This window comes from Pongo pygmaeus, chromosome 9 (assembly GCF_028885625.2).
Source record: "Pongo pygmaeus isolate AG05252 chromosome 9, NHGRI_mPonPyg2-v2.0_pri, whole genome shotgun sequence".
NCBI lineage: Eukaryota > Metazoa > Chordata > Mammalia > Primates > Hominidae > Pongo > Pongo pygmaeus.
The window spans coordinates 84,751,167-84,766,775 of NC_072382.2; the positions used below are offsets into that span (position 1 = coordinate 84,751,167).

At 38.8% G+C, this 15,609-nt stretch overlaps 1 protein-coding gene and 1 long non-coding RNA gene across 20 annotated transcripts in view; one reads left to right on the top strand and one right to left on the bottom strand.

The window, feature by feature from the left end:
- Positions 1–15,609, bottom strand: part of DLG2 (discs large MAGUK scaffold protein 2) — a 2,182,864-nt gene that overhangs the window by 214,913 nt on the left and 1,952,342 nt on the right. Inside the window, exon 1 of one of the 19 annotated variants that reach the window (XM_054441582.2) lies at positions 11,859–11,889. The exons of 17 other annotated variants lie outside the window; for them this stretch is intronic. The gene's annotated coding sequence lies outside the window, so the exon portion shown is untranslated. Of the gene's footprint in view, positions 1–9,908; positions 10,118–11,858; positions 11,890–15,609 lie in introns of those variants that run through there. One more of the 19 variants, XM_054441581.2, reaches the window with a different exon arrangement.
- Positions 1–15,609, top strand: part of LOC134740269 (uncharacterized) — an 88,204-nt gene that overhangs the window by 34,543 nt on the left and 38,052 nt on the right. The window contains exon 7 of the long non-coding RNA XR_010127601.1: positions 12,198–12,274. This is a non-coding gene — a long non-coding RNA (uncharacterized LOC134740269). The remainder of the gene's footprint in view (positions 1–12,197; positions 12,275–15,609) is intronic.

Here is a 15,609-nt window from a genome sequence, read left to right on the forward strand (position 1 = left end):
CAGGCTACTGCAATGGTGCCATCTCAGCTCACCACAAACTCTACCTCCCGGGTTCAAGCGATTCTCCTGCCTCAGCCTCCCAAGTGGCTGGGATTACAGGCACCACGCCCGGCTAATTTTGTATTTTTAGTAGATACAGGGTTTCTCCATGTTGGTCAGGCTGGTCTCAAACTCCTAACCTCAGGTGATCCACCTGCCTTGGCCTCCCAAAGTGCTGAGATTACAGGTGTGAGCCACCACGCCCGACCTCCTTGATTTTCTTAAACATGCAAACTCTGTGAGCATACTTACTTATTTTGGGAAGATTGCTCAGTGTACTCCTAACAATATTCTTCTCTATATATCTAGTAAATTCCTGTATCATCTTCTAGCTCAGCTTCAGAAATTCTTCCCCACCTTTTCTATCTAATGTTGTCTCCATCCTCCTTTGAAGGATGTGTCAGCTGGCATTTATCAACCAGTATTTTTGGTGTGTTTGTGTTGAGGCATCATGTGAGATGCTAGGCATATAGGGATGAATGAAATCAAATCCCTGCCTTCAAGAAACTCTCAAGCCAGATGCGGTGGCTCACGCCTGTAATCCCAGCACTTTGGGAGGCCGAGGCGGGCGAATCACGAGGTCAGGAGTGTGAGACCAGCCTGACCAACATGGTGAAACCTGTCTCTACTAAAAATACAAAAAAATTAGCTGGGTGTGGTGGCACACACCTGTAATCCTAGCTACTCAGGAGGCTGAGGCAGGAGAATCACTTGAACCCGGGAGGTGGAGGTTGCAGTGATCCAAGATAGCGCCACTGCACTCACTCCAGCCTGGGCGACATAGCAAGACTGTCTCAAAAACAAAACAAAGCAAAACAAAGCAAACAAAAAAAACTCTCTGTGAGGTATTTTAGTAAGAAATGAGGCAATGCCTATGTTTCGGCCTAAAAACATATATTCTTCCACATAATTTTTAGTCATGACAAACACATGCTCATTGTTGTGCAAGGCATAACTGGAGAGTTTTTTTAAAAAGTGATATTTGCCATGGAATCATTAATAAATAGGCTCGCTCTTTCAGTTTCCATTTAAAGATGGAAAGCAACACTTTGTCAATAGGCTAAACATTTTGACTGTGTTTTATTGCTTATTCTAACGTCCTATGTTATGAAAAGGTCACGAGAAGACTAATGTTGGAAGATCAGATAATCAAATTTTAATGAGTTTAGCTAGTACCCTATGGCTCACATTTTACTCTTTATGTTGCTAGTGGGACAACTGAAGCAAGCAAGACAATAACGCATTATCCTGTAATATTTTAAAATGAGGTTGTTGATGGTGGAAGGCCCACTAGCACTTTTTTATTCGATTAAGGGGCTGCCAATACTTCCTTGGGTTTGCTATTGGCCCTTACAAGTAGAAAGATACGTCTTCATATTCACCATGCCAGCACCTAATACAGTGTCTTGCGCATTGTGGGAAATGGTGGGTATCATATGTGCTGTCCTGCTACTTTTCAACTGTGTGAACAAGCCTCATTTTCTCCTCTATTTTTATAGTGCTACTGTGAGAAGTAAATGAGATAACATGTATTCAGTGCTTTGCACACAGCAGCAGTAAACAAATGGAGAATTTTGTTATTATTTGTTAAGTAAATGAATTTTAAAAATTGTACATTCTGCCATTGTCTTTTACTCCTTTACCTCTGCCCTATCCAAATCCCTGACCTGTCTTTCCAGACAACCTCAAATATCTCCTTTACCACTTTTTAAAAACTCATACAGGGCTGCCTTAAACATCTTAATATACCTAGTTATACATTGTTTCTGTGTCTAAATGTTATTCTCCCTAATTGTAGCTGTAAGTTCTTTAAAAATAAGATGAGTATTACATAGAAATGATGTCAAAATATTTACAACTAGCTGTGCCAGGTATTAATGCTTTAGTTGCTCAATCATGGAGATGTGTGAGAGTCCTAGGGAAGGGATTCAGGGGTTCCAGTTTGAAGCAGCTTGTAGAGGAGCACTCAGAGGGCCCAGGGTAGAAGCTATTTACTAACAAGAATATATTTCAATATTTTAAGAAGCAGAAGCACTGCCTGCAGCCAGAATACTAGTGCTGGCATCTTTGATCCTTCTTTGGCATCCTCTATTTGTCAGGAACTCAACACAGTTACTGATAAGGTAAGAAATTCATCCAAGGAACAGTTTCTCTATTTGTACAAGGAAGCCACAAACAAGACAAAGAAGATTTTATCTGGTTTGTGCTATGGGGAAATGAAGTTATGCCATAATAATAATGGTACCTTTTAATGCTTATATGACATATGTGCTTTTAAATAAACATTATCTGTCACCCTTCCACTATTTTTAGTTGCTTCTTTCTCTGCACTGAAGAACTGTCTAATCTGAAGAGGAAGAAGCCAGTGCCCTGGGAAGCGTTTCCTACCTGGTCACTGCACCCTTCTCTGACTCAAGCATGTTTTCTGAGTTAAAGCAGAAGTCTTGGACTCCTCACTGACATAGCTGGGCTGGGAGCACTTACTCATGCCTGGATGCAGGTTTTCTGAACAGATTTTATACACCAGAAGCAAGAGGCAAGAGGAAATATACTTTGATTCTGTTTATTGCTATTATTGTCTGTTCTTTAGAAAGAAGCTAGATAGAAAAATGAATATTTAGGAGCATGCCCACCATGTAGGTGGATTGACAGCACTGAGACAAGCTTCATGATTGAAAAAAGAATGTTTTATCATTGCATTTGGATGCCAGAAAATTGTGAACTGTATGAGCACGCTTATGATAGAAAGTAACAGTTTTGTCACTTCCTCTTCTATGCTGTAAAAGTGGGAAAACAATCCAAAGTGTAGTTAATTAAATTTGGAGTCAGGAATTTTAGTGGAAAACTGTTACCAAGCCCATTAAGTATAATTTTAATGAAGGAACTATTCTACTTCCTCAGTGGAAAGAAATGATGATTATTGCCAAAGGCTGAAGAACTTATGAATTATATAAACTTGGAATTATCCAGAAATCAGAGTAAAGTCTAATTTTTCTTTGAAGCATTGACATTTTTTAACAAATATTTTACTCTATGTCTCATTCCCAAAGTGATATACACCATACAATTAGCAAACACATGTACAAAAATATATTCTTATTTGTCTTATCATATTTTTTAGCATCACAAACATCATGATATCAAAATCCAAATACACTTGAGTTATTGCATAAGTCATTAATCTTCTCTGAGCAGGTTTAATCAGAAGTAAAAAGGAGAAGAAGAAGATGATGATGATTTTGTTCAAAATACTATAATTCTTGAGCCTGGTAACATACATTTTAAAGTTCACATTGATTGACTCCAAATCTGTATCCACATTGTAAAGAATCAGAACATTTGACAGTGGTTTAGCTTCTAACTCAATGGTCATTTTTCAACAACAAATTTTGGTGAGACTGATACTTTAGGTTTTCTGTTCCTTATTCTACTGGGCACACAGCTTCTGGCTGTCTGGTGATTTCTGCAATAGTGCCAACGTAAAGATAGGCAGCGAGTTGAACAATTACTTCATTAGCTTTTGTGACTGCAAGGAGCATTTTTCTCTACCTCAAATCCTTTCCTTCTTTCTTCTCCCCTAGCAAACTCCTAATCTTCATGGAAGCCAATTTAAGGACATGCACCATCATATGCTTTGCCTTCATTCCATTATGTTATGTACTAACTCTAGTAGACATTTGTACATTATGTATTGTACATTTCACAAGTTATAGATGGCTGCTGGATGCTTTTCCAGCATCCTTCCCCACCACCATCCCATCCTAACAGCAACAGCTGCCAAATTTCAGTTAAGGACTCATAATGTCCTGGGGAGACTATCTTTATCCTACCTAAGCTTTAGAATGGGGCAGGAGATTTGGTCTCATGTTCAGGGGTGGATAGAAGCCAGTCTCTTCAAAGTGAATTCTAGGAATCATTGCCAGGATCTCTTTCTAGCCGGATGTGACTATGAAAACAAGTTGTCCAGGAGCCACTGGCAACTGTCATGGGGCCATGAGGGCAATTAGTCTTGGTATGAAGCTAACACAAAGACAGGCAGTGTGGCAGGACCAAAAGGGATTTCTTGATAACATTGTGAGCTGAGCTACAGGATCAGATCTCTTGAAGCTAGCTTCACTGATGTACTTTTAAGTTATAATCACCAATATGAGTATATATTCCCTTTGGTGAGCAAGTCAGTTTGAGTCATCAGTTTAACTGCTGTATTTTCAGATTGGGTGAGCACTTAATGTAGGCATACTATGTGTTAAGTATTTACTGTGCCAGATACTTTCATATGGATGAGAGCATAGCTTATACTGGGAAATAAACTTATCTCATTTATATCTTCCCAACCGCCTGTGAGACAGGAATTGCTATACCTGCTTTATAGCAAAGGAAAGCAAGGTTGCAAGGTTTAGTAGTAGGGAATACTTCCAACAATGCATTCTGCCTTTCCACCTAGAAAACTACTTTGTTTTGCAAGCTTGACACAAGTTACAATGGAAAGCAGCCTTATCTGTTACTGTCATGGCTGAGAAGGAATCACATTTGCAACTAAGGGCCCATTTATCCATGTCTCTTGGATTATAAACTCCTTGAGTTCAAGGATTAAAATATTTCATCTTTGTTATCTCATCACCCAGCAGAGCACTTGGCACATGGTCCATGCTTAATAATAGACAAATGAACTAGAAAACAACCGAACAAAGCAAGGTAATCTGGATTATTTTGACTAGAACACATGGCTTTCCCAAGTATTTTGCATTTTTTTTTTAATATTTGGCTTGACTCTTTCAGAGCTAGATGTTCACAATATACTAACAGCTATTTTCTCCTCTAATTTCCTAAAAGTGTGTTTTCCCTTTTCTTATAATCATATGAATGATTCATGTTTATTAAAAGTTCAAATGATAAATAAAACATAAAGAAGAAACTAAAAATAAAATGGAGATACTACCACCAAAGGCATGCTTTGTCTTGCTTTTGTTTGTTTGTTATCTCTTTGCACCATCCCTACTACCAACTCTTCCAGGTAAAATAAATATGGCACCCGTCAGTCTTCACAGAGTCATCAATTTAACTGCTGTGTTTTCAGATTGGGTGAACACTTAATGTAGGCACACTATGCGTTAAGTATTTACTCTGCCAGATACTTTCATATGGATGAGAGCATAGCTAATACAGGGAAATAAAGTTATCTCATTTACATCTTCCCAACTTCCTGAGACAGGAATTGCTATACCTGCTTTATAGCTAAGGAAAACAAACTTGCAAGGTGTAGTAGTAGGGAATACTTCCAACAACACATTCTGTCTGCCCACCTAGAAAACTACTTTGTGAAAATAATACTAAAAGAAACAAAAATAAAAGGAAAAAATCATTCATGTTAATTGCATAATAGCTTTCATTTCATTAAAAAAAAAATCCCCCAAATCTCAAATTTCTTAATAATTACAAAGATTTGTTGGTTAGAACTCTGGGCTGTTAATTCTCCTTAGGAGTGTCTTTGTCTCCAGTGTGACATAAGATGAAAAGGAACTATTGGGAGAATGATGCACTAAACAGAAGGGGCTGTAGTAATGGCATAAGACCACACAAAGCCATTGATAGCCATTTCTGCTTTGACTTGGCTCTTCCTACAGGGGGAACCTCCCCTGTGAGGCAGGGTTCCACTTGGATCCTTCAGGCAGTTTTCTATTAGTCCTCAGCTCTAAGTGTTACAATTGCAATTTACAACTAGAGATAAGGAAAATACACCTGAAATTAGCTAGGGTCTCTCCAAGCAACTGTTTTCAAGTGCCCTAAAAGACAAATGGCAGACAGTTTTAATCCAGCCAATCCTAAAATTGCTTTCCAAAGTAAGGCTATGCCCTCTGAACTAGAAAAGCCAATGTCTTCCCTTGAACCTGAGATCATCATTGTTTTGACCACTTCCTTCTTCAAATGATTTCTTTTGGGTTAACGGAGGAAAAAAGTCAAAAGCAAAAACAGACAAAAGCCCCACAAAACCAACGCAGTGGAATTTTAGTTTACCACTCTGAAATAGAAGTAAATGTTCTGCAACTCAAGGTAGGCTGACTCATATTTTTGGGACCCAGAACAAGAACATAAGCAGAAGCTCCCAGTCCTGGGCTAGCCCTTCTTCTTTTTCATAGTTTCTTCCTGCACCACAAAAGACCTTTCATGCAGATGTGTAGACATCTCAGCTCATGAGTGCAAGCAGTGATTAACAGCATCCATCCCTTGCCCTATTTCCTACCCTCATGCAAATAGAAGGCTCTTGGTTTCCCCTCAGACTCGGGGGCAGGGGGTTGGGGAGGCACATCATACACCTCTTGAAAGTGAGCTTAGGAATGTTTGGGGAAAAAATTATTGGGTTCTATTTACCCTGAATGTGATCCAGAAGGGAGAGAGAGCAAGATCTAAGTGAGCCCATCCTCTTGGCCTACAGCTTGCTCTAAAGCCAGAGATATGGGGAAATTTGCTCAGTTCAAAGGGTGGTACTGATTTAGGGTAATTTTCAGAGCCTGCCTTGAATTTGGTAGATTTACGACCTTTTTATGTTTCATTTTTTATATCAAATTTTATAGTTCAGTAAAAATAGGAGAGATGGCTCAGGAAAATGTGATCTTAACTGGCATAGACCAAAAGTGAGCGCAAGGAAATCCCCAACTTCATTTTTAAAATATTCCCTAAACTCTGAGAGGGATTAAACATATGAGGAGAGGAATCAAAGCAGATATGGGGCCAAGATCCCAAAATGGAAGTGTGAAGAGCTGGGCAAACTCTACTGCATACTTCCAACATGTTGGTCACCGTGTGGATCCTGAAATCAGACAGGCGTGGGTTTAAATCCTAGCACTGCTATATGCCAATTTACATTAGTAGTATATTTAAACAAAATTTTCTTTATCAATTCCTCATTTGATAACGGAAAGCAAAATAGGATCTACCTGGTAGGGTAGTGATGAGGAATAAATGAGAAAATGCATGTAAAACCATTACCACATTATGATACCTGGGACATCATAAACTATATTTACTAGTATTGTCAGTTATTTTAATACAACGTCAGGGCTGGAATTATGGCCTAGTTGTTATTTGGCAAATAATGTGGAAAGCTATGATATGTTATTTGGCATCAGTTTATTTCCATGTTCTCTATTTGAAATAAAATGTATTCTTTAAATAATTATGTAAGGACTTTGGATACTATTCTAGGAATTAGTTAAAAGTGAACAGAAAGGTAATAACCCTGTTTTTACTAGGTTTCCAAAATAAAAACAAAAACACAAAATGATCTAGTTATAAGAAGTATATCTTGTTAATTTAAAAAATTGTATAATCTTCTTGTTTACCATGCAAATTTCTTTCAAAATCAACATCTATCAAAATGAGTTAATATATTTGACAAAATACAATTTACAACAATAATGATTACCTTTCATTGGGCATCGCTTTGTGCTAAACAGTATACTATTTGCCTTATCTACGTCATCAATTTGGTTTAATTCTCCTAATTTTCCCTTCCTCCATTTTACAGATAAACAGTGTGAGGTGCAGACAATAATACTTGGTTGGGGACACAAAACCCCTGCCCTTTCCATTCACATCTTGCTGAGCCAGGTCTTTGAACAGCACCTTTAAACCTGTCCTTTTTGCCACCTTCCCTACCCTCTCAAAGGAAATTATATGTGTCACGTAGGCAAAATTAACATTTGCCTCTTTCGCTTTTAATCCTGTTTTGAGAGACATGGTTTTGTGTGTATGTGCCCTGTAAGAGGGTTCTTGTCACAGCTTATATTTGTCTTGCTGTAAATTTAATTGGGAATAACTCATACTAAATTTTCTTTTGTTGCTATAAATAGAGTTCATCATGGGTGGGTGGAGAAAATAGAAAAACCACCACCAAATGAGAAGAAATTCAGTTTGTTGAGATTGGTACATAGGCTTATTTTTCCATAAAACCACACTGAATTAAAACCCAGATACTGCTGTAAAATAAACCGTGGAGTCTGGCATATAATTTTAAAAAATTTAATGTACAGTACAGCTCAAAGGTACTTTACAACAAATAAACTACATTGTTCTTGGCATTAAGATATATTAACACTTTTAGGACCCTTCAGCTGTGTGACCTAAGCTTTACAAAATGTCATAGGCTGGCTGGAACATCAAACACAGATGTTCATTTGTATCTGCGATGATTTGCTGAATTTCCTATCTTAATCACTATTGCTCTATCCAGAAGCTTTGAGCCAAACATAAGACATTTTACAGACCCCTTGTGGGGCAGCCGCTTGTGGATTAGAAACCAAGTCTCAGGTTACACACCCCTAAGTGCCAACCACAATACATCACTCCTCTGCTCTTTAAGCAGAACTTATTCAGAGAAATGGAAAATATGGAAAAGCTATTTATGGACAAAAGAAGCATGTACAAAAAAGTGTTCCTGAAAAAATATATATTCCATTTTCCAAATCTGCCAAGTTTTTGGTATAATCAGAGAGTATACTAAGAAAGGAGAAATAACTTTATTGGAAGTGTGGTGGTGCCGATAACCAAAATATTTATGCAAAAAATAAAGCAAAGAGTAAGCTAAGTCTTTGGTGAAAAAAATGCATACTTTTTTTCAAAGAGATGCTAAAATGAGTTGCTTTCTTTGAGGTTAAAGAGGACGTTTGTCAAATCTACAGATTCTACATGTAAAGAGAAATTACAATAGTGCACAGGTAAACACTTCGGACAAACAATTACGGGTTTAGAAGACAGTAGCTACTTGCCAGTGAAATAAAGCAAATGTCAACAAGCTAGACACACTTGAAACATTTGAAAAAAATGTCCTTGCTACTCCTCTCCATATATAATATGCCATATGACACCACAGTTAAATCTGCTATTGCAAAAAAAAGTACGTCAAGCTGTCGGTTTCCATGAGATTTGGACAGAGGCAAAACAACACAGCAGAGAGTCTAAGAAGGTACAGCTTTCACTTCTCTTTCCTTCTAAAGAGGAAATGACTTCCTATAGTTAGCTGACCAGGAGTTAGCACGCATCCTGCCTGGAGCTAGGACCTGGAGCAAATACCCGGAGCCCACCCAAATGAGACCAAAATGCAGCTTCAGGTAATTGTTAATGGTGATAATGAAACTAGAGAAAACAGCCAGCCACAAGTCATGCAAATACAACAGTCATGCCTTCTGCATTTGTCCGTCCTGCGGGTACGTCGTACAGCTCTTTCCGTAACGATCTAGTCTTTTCTTTCACTCCCTCTCCCACATCATCAACAGGCACGCCAAATGCAAATCTCACTGGATTCTGATCCCATCCCAGCAAAACGCAGGACTACCACCATACTGAGTTTCACAATAATCACCACAATGCCAATTATTCACAGCCCCTCAGTTCTGTTCACACAAAAGATTGCAATTTGAATCTTGCCTTGCACAGGTTCAGCTCAGTTGGAGCTGGTTACCAGGCAAACGGTCTGTTTTAAGATTTGCCGATTGCTGAGGAGAGTGAATTAGGGGGGTGGGGATGGACAAACCACCCTGTACATACCTCCTTTTGGCAGCTAAGAAAAACAATTTTGTGACAAAGAGACTTGTTCTTTTCAAAGCTCACCCAACAAATGAAACTGATAGAATGAAACCTGAGAAACTTTAGCAACCAAAGAAAGCAGCCTTCCAAGGATCAAGGTGAATAATTGATTCATCGGGTTTTCTTTCATCTTTTAAGCTATTTTGCTCGTTAAAAGGAAATTGTGGAATTTGTCAGGAGTCCAAACACTGACACACACTTCTGACAGCAAGTGCATATTCCAAACTATGGGTACGTTTGCCAAGCTTATTCAACAACAACGATTAGCTGCAAAGCCAGGAACTTACCGAGCACAAAATTATTGGAACAAAGCAGGGAGGAGGCAGGAGGCACCAAAGGCAGCTTCTCCGTCTCCTTGGTGCCAGGTTCTCCTGTCTGCTGTCCGGTTCACACTTGCCTTTATAACTAAGACTCCGACAGAACTCACTAGCGGAACCTGATGAATTATAAAACAGCCCCTCCTAGATTCTCATATTTTACATCACAGGGGGTGACCATGCAGCATTCTCGCTCACTGGGTACATATATTTCCTTGTAACTCATCCTGATAAATATATCAGCCTTAGAAGCAGTGACAGTAATTGGTGTTTGGGATGTACCACTATTAACCAATAAGATGCTTTCCCACCATCAGTAGTGTACCCCCATCCTCTGCTCGTGTTCCCCTACACCTTGTTAAGGTGGATCCACCCAACTCAGTGAGGGGTAGGCAAAGACAACAAAATGTGGAAAAAGCCCCTGCACCAATGCACATACAGCAAGGCATATTACTCAGGGTTAAAGCTCTTAATAGTAAGGATCAACTCCTATATTTGCATAGCCTGTCACAGTCTACCAAACACTTTCACTCTCACTGAGTCTCTCAGTGACTAAAGAATGTATCAGGAGTGCTACAGTACAGATGAGCACCAGCGATCAGAGAGACTAAATTACTTTGTTTGGTATTCACTGAATTTAGGGAATGCAAGGAGTCCTAGAGATTAGGGAGTCCAACCTCCTTACTGTGCAGATAAGGAACCCCTGGCAAGAAAGATAAAGTGACTTGCCCAGGTCACACAAAGTGTGATTTGAACTTGAACCCAAACCCATATCTTCTGATGGCAAAGTACAGTGCCTTTCTATTGTACCATGCTGCCTGTGCAGCATGAAAGCCCAGCAAATGAGAAGACTGGAAATCATAAACAGTACTGTTGACCAAAAATCATTAATAGGCAGGCTTCATGGGGAGCAATGCCTGAGCTTTTTGTTTCCTCCCTGACAAGGTCAGTTTAACCTTTTAAGGTTCATCGAATAACAGCACTGGAAAACATGTTTTGGATAATAATAGCTAATATCTATTAAACACATTTTAGGTGCCATGCAGTATTCTAAATGCTTAGCATGTATTGACTCAATCTTCAAAATGTCCCTACTAGGTAAGTACTATCATGAGCAACATATTGCAGAGAAGCAGCTAAGATTCAGGGAAGTCAACTAATCCACGCAGGATCATACATCTGTTAAGTGGCAGAGCTCTAATGGACTCCAGGCAACTTAGTTTCAAAGCCCAGACTCATATATATTATCTGGCCCCAAGCAGTGTTTTACACTAAACTGCTAGAGGCAGATGAACAATGAGAGCAGACTGATTTACTACGGCCTTTAGTAGAAAGGATAAAAAGATGTTTTAGAATTCAACAGAATTGTGTTTAACCCTGTCTTTGCCACTAATTTACAATAATGCAGATTGTTTTATCTGTAAAATGGGTATATTAAAACCTACATCACAAGACTAAATGGAGACTATCAAGAAAATATAGTGCTTAGTTTATAGTATGTACCCTCAAATGGTTCTCATTCCCGCCGTATTTCCTTTGACAAAATGAATTTCTGCCACACCTTCTCCCTCAACTACCTTTTAAGATGTTAATTTTACTGTGCTAAGGAGTCTTCTAACCTGCCAGCCAGTGAAGGGGAAAAAGCCTTAAAGAGACCTAACATCTCTATACCAGAGATGGGCTTTCTATAAGAGAATGAAGGGCCCAGGGCTCTGTGGTGGGCTGCTGGCCCAGCTCACTAGCTTCTCTCTGCTTTACTTCCACCATTACTCAAATAAACTCATCAGCCCAAGAAAGCACATTTACAACATGTCTGCTATCCACTGTGAGACCATCTTGGCTTCTCTCACCCTTTTCAAACAAGCTCCTACCACAAAACCCATAAAAACAATGAACTTTTATATGTAACTATACACTTACCGCCACTAAGTCACAGTGTGCCAAGCCGGAAGACAGGTATCTCTGTCTTGAACGTTCCACTGCTAACTCCTACTGTAAGTCAGTATAACCTAGTATTTGGCCACTGGTGAGGTCTCTATCTGATGAGCTCCTCCCTATCAGAAACTGCTATCTTCAAGGTATGCAGTCAGCATTCCTTGAGAGCCATCAGAAGTAACCCTCTGTGGGACAAGGTGATGCTGTAATGTTGCAGGATATGCAGGTTTAGACATGAGAGATTTTCTTAGCTCCATGTTTCCAGAGAATAACTCTGTGGCCAACTTAATTTGCTCACATACAGTCTGTTCTCTCCTTGTTTAGTTTTTCCTCTGAGCATCTTACTAGAGGGTCTGGAATATGCATGGATGAGATGCCCTCTTTCCTGACCATACTTAATAGTAGGTACTATAGGAGCAGAGGTAAGAAATATAATTGGAGGTAGGGGGTAGAGGAAGACATGTGCTTCTAAACTGGTAAGAGAAGTCAGATGTAAACAAAGAACAGGTGATAACTACGGCTACAAGATCAATGGTTACTTCCTATACGTCTAAAGTGGGCATCCACTTATTATCTGAAATGGCTTGGTCTCCAAGTCTTCTCAGTGCCTTCCACCTACATTTAGCCCCCAAATCCCCTCAGGAGCCATTTCTTTCCTGTCCATTTCCCCCTGATACCTGGCTATTCCACCATCATTCCATGAGAAATTAATATATATATGAGTCATTATAACTCTTATATTGTAGCATTTCTCTGTTCCCCTGTCACAAATAATAATTTTATACATATTCTTTCATAATTACCACTTCAACCAACAATTACTCTCAGACATAATGAACTATGTAGAGCCTTGAAGCTGTATCAATATTTTGCTTAAATTAGTGATGGTGCTAGTATTTACTGAGCACTTATTATGGGCTGACAATATACAAAACTTTATGCACATTTCTCATTTAACCTTGACAACAACTTTTTGAAATGGTCTGTACTATTATCTTTACTGTATAGGTGAGGACTCTGGCTAGAAAGGTTAGGTAACTTACTAACAGATGGCACAGTCAGAATAATAGCTGAGGTCTAAGACTACAGTACCTGTTCTCTTAACTCTCATATCCACTGCTTCTAAGCACTTGCGGCAACAGATAACATAAAACATTAGTGTCTGTTTTCACTTCCTCATATCCCATTCTCTTCTTTACTGACTTCAATCAGGCTTCCCACTAAAATTGTTCTTATCAAGGTAAATGAAAACATTGTCACTCACAAAATCAATATCCAGTGCACAGTCTTCAGTTTATTCAACCTCTCCCAGCATTTGGCAGAATCAATTACAACTTCCCTGAATCAATCATTTTCTCTGTTTGGTTATCAAGACCCCCTTGGTTTTTCTCCTACTTCACTAATCTATCCTTCTAGGTCTCCTTTGCTGGGCCCTCCTCTGCTTTCTGATATTTTAAATTTGAAGGTCCCCAAGTTTGTCATTAGACTTCTTTTTTATACTCACTCCCAAGGCTAGCCATCCAGTATCAAGACTCAAATGCCATCTGTAGATCAAAGGCTACCACATGTAGATCTCCAGTCTCAATCTGTGCTCTAAGCTCCAGACTCTTACATCCAGCTGCATACCACATCTAAGCATCTCTACTTGATTGTTTAATAATAGGCTTCTGATATTTAAAATGCTCAAAACTAAACTCTTGGTTTCCTCTCCTGGATCGGCTCTACTCCCAGTATGCACCATTTAAATAAATAGCACAATCATTGACCTAGTTGCTCTGGCCAAAAACCTGGGAGTCATTCTTGACTCTCCTTTTTATCTTACACCCCATGCCTTATTCATCATCAAATCCTGTCAACTCTGTCTTCAAAATGTACCCTCAGTCTTTTTTCTATTTCCACCCTCATCTCCCTAATCTATACCACTATCATTTCTCACATAGATTTCTGCAACCACCTCTTCACTGGTTTCTTTGTTTCCATTCTTGCCTTGCCACCACCCTTCCTCCACACAGCAGTCAGCCATGTTTTTAAAACAAAATTCAGACACCAACACTCTTTGCTCAGCTCCCTTCAGCAGCTCCCCTTTCACTTGGAATTTGTTCCTTTCACTGCAGCCAGAATTCCATCTGCTCAAGTGTCTCCTCGGAGGAGGAGATTTCGCTGACATCCTGTATAGAACAGCATCCTCTATTCCTCCATTTATCTCTCCCTCTTATTAGACTTCTAAAACATTTATAGTACTTATCTCTGCTTAAATATTACATACCAAATATTATATATTAAATGTATATATGAAATATTTTATATTTATTTGTTTATTTCTTTACTTTTGCTCCTCTACCCAACTAGAATATAAGCTCCATGAGGCCAGGGTCCTTGTCTTTTCTGTCCTTGGTTGAATCTCCAGCACCAGAACAGGACTTGCCACATAATATGTACATATTAAATGAATGTTATATGTAATATGTATTTATTAAATGAATGTATTTGAAGTCTTATTTTCACTACTTCTTAGTCCTATGTCCTTACACAAATTTCTTACTGTCCCTACATTATAAATTTCTCAATTATAACTTGTTTTTTAAAAACAAACAACCCTCCCTTATTTTTCTTTCTGATGCTTTATAGGTACTTTCTGATATATTCAGCTTATCCTGTGTATGACTTTGATACAACAGTTCCAGAGATTGGTCAATGTTGTGGGTTGAAATGTGTCACCCCAAAATTCACATGTTGAAGTCCTTGTCCCCAGTACCTCAGAATGTGAACTTATTTGGAAATAGAATGGTTGCAGATGTTATCAGTTAAGATGAGGTCATACTGGAATATGGTGGGCCACTACTTCAATCTAGATCAATATGGCTAATGTTCTCATAAAAACAGGAAATTTGAGCACAGAGGTGCACACAGGGAGAATGTTTTGTGGAGATGGGAGTTATGGTGCCATAAACCAAGAAACTACCAGAAGGCAGAGAAGAGGCCTAGACCAGGTATTTCCCTAGTGCCTTCGCAGGAAGAATGGCCAAAATAACACCTTGATTTCAGACTTCTGGTCTCCAAAATGTTGAAACAATACATTTCTCTTGTTCTAAGCCACCCAGTTTACGGTACTTTGTTACAGCAGCCTTAGGAAATAAATATAGTCAGTGAGATATTATCCTCATTTAGTACATGAGGAAATCGCAGCTGAGAAAAGTTGAGTAACTTGCCCCAGGTTTCACAGCTAGAAATTGGCAGGGCTGGGCTTTAACTCAAAATCTGTACGGCTTCAAAGTCTATGCACAGTGGTAGTGGTTCTTAGACACTGGTCCCTGGCCCTTGTTGGTCCAGAGCAGAATGAGAAAAGGAAGTAGGATGCAGTGATTTTTCATCAAGCTAAAATGACCTTCTTTTATTATAGAATTATTGCCTTGCTGCTATTTATTTTTTCTTCCTATTGTTTTGGTATTGTTCTTTTTACTTCTGAAATGATGGTGAGAATAAACAGTAGTTGGATTTTTTTTTGTAAATTTTTATTTTGTTTTTTAATGTCTTTCATTTTATTGACAAGATAAAAAGTTGGCAATTCTGTGGCCTATACAAGTTTGTTCTGAAATGTTTCTGGTTTATGAAACATAAATGTCTGAAGACAAATGTTCCAATGCTGTCCCCTTTATGAAACAAGTCCTCAGCCTGGGCAACACTGTGAGGCCCCATCTCCGCTAAAACAAACAAACAAAAAATATCAGCTGGTCAT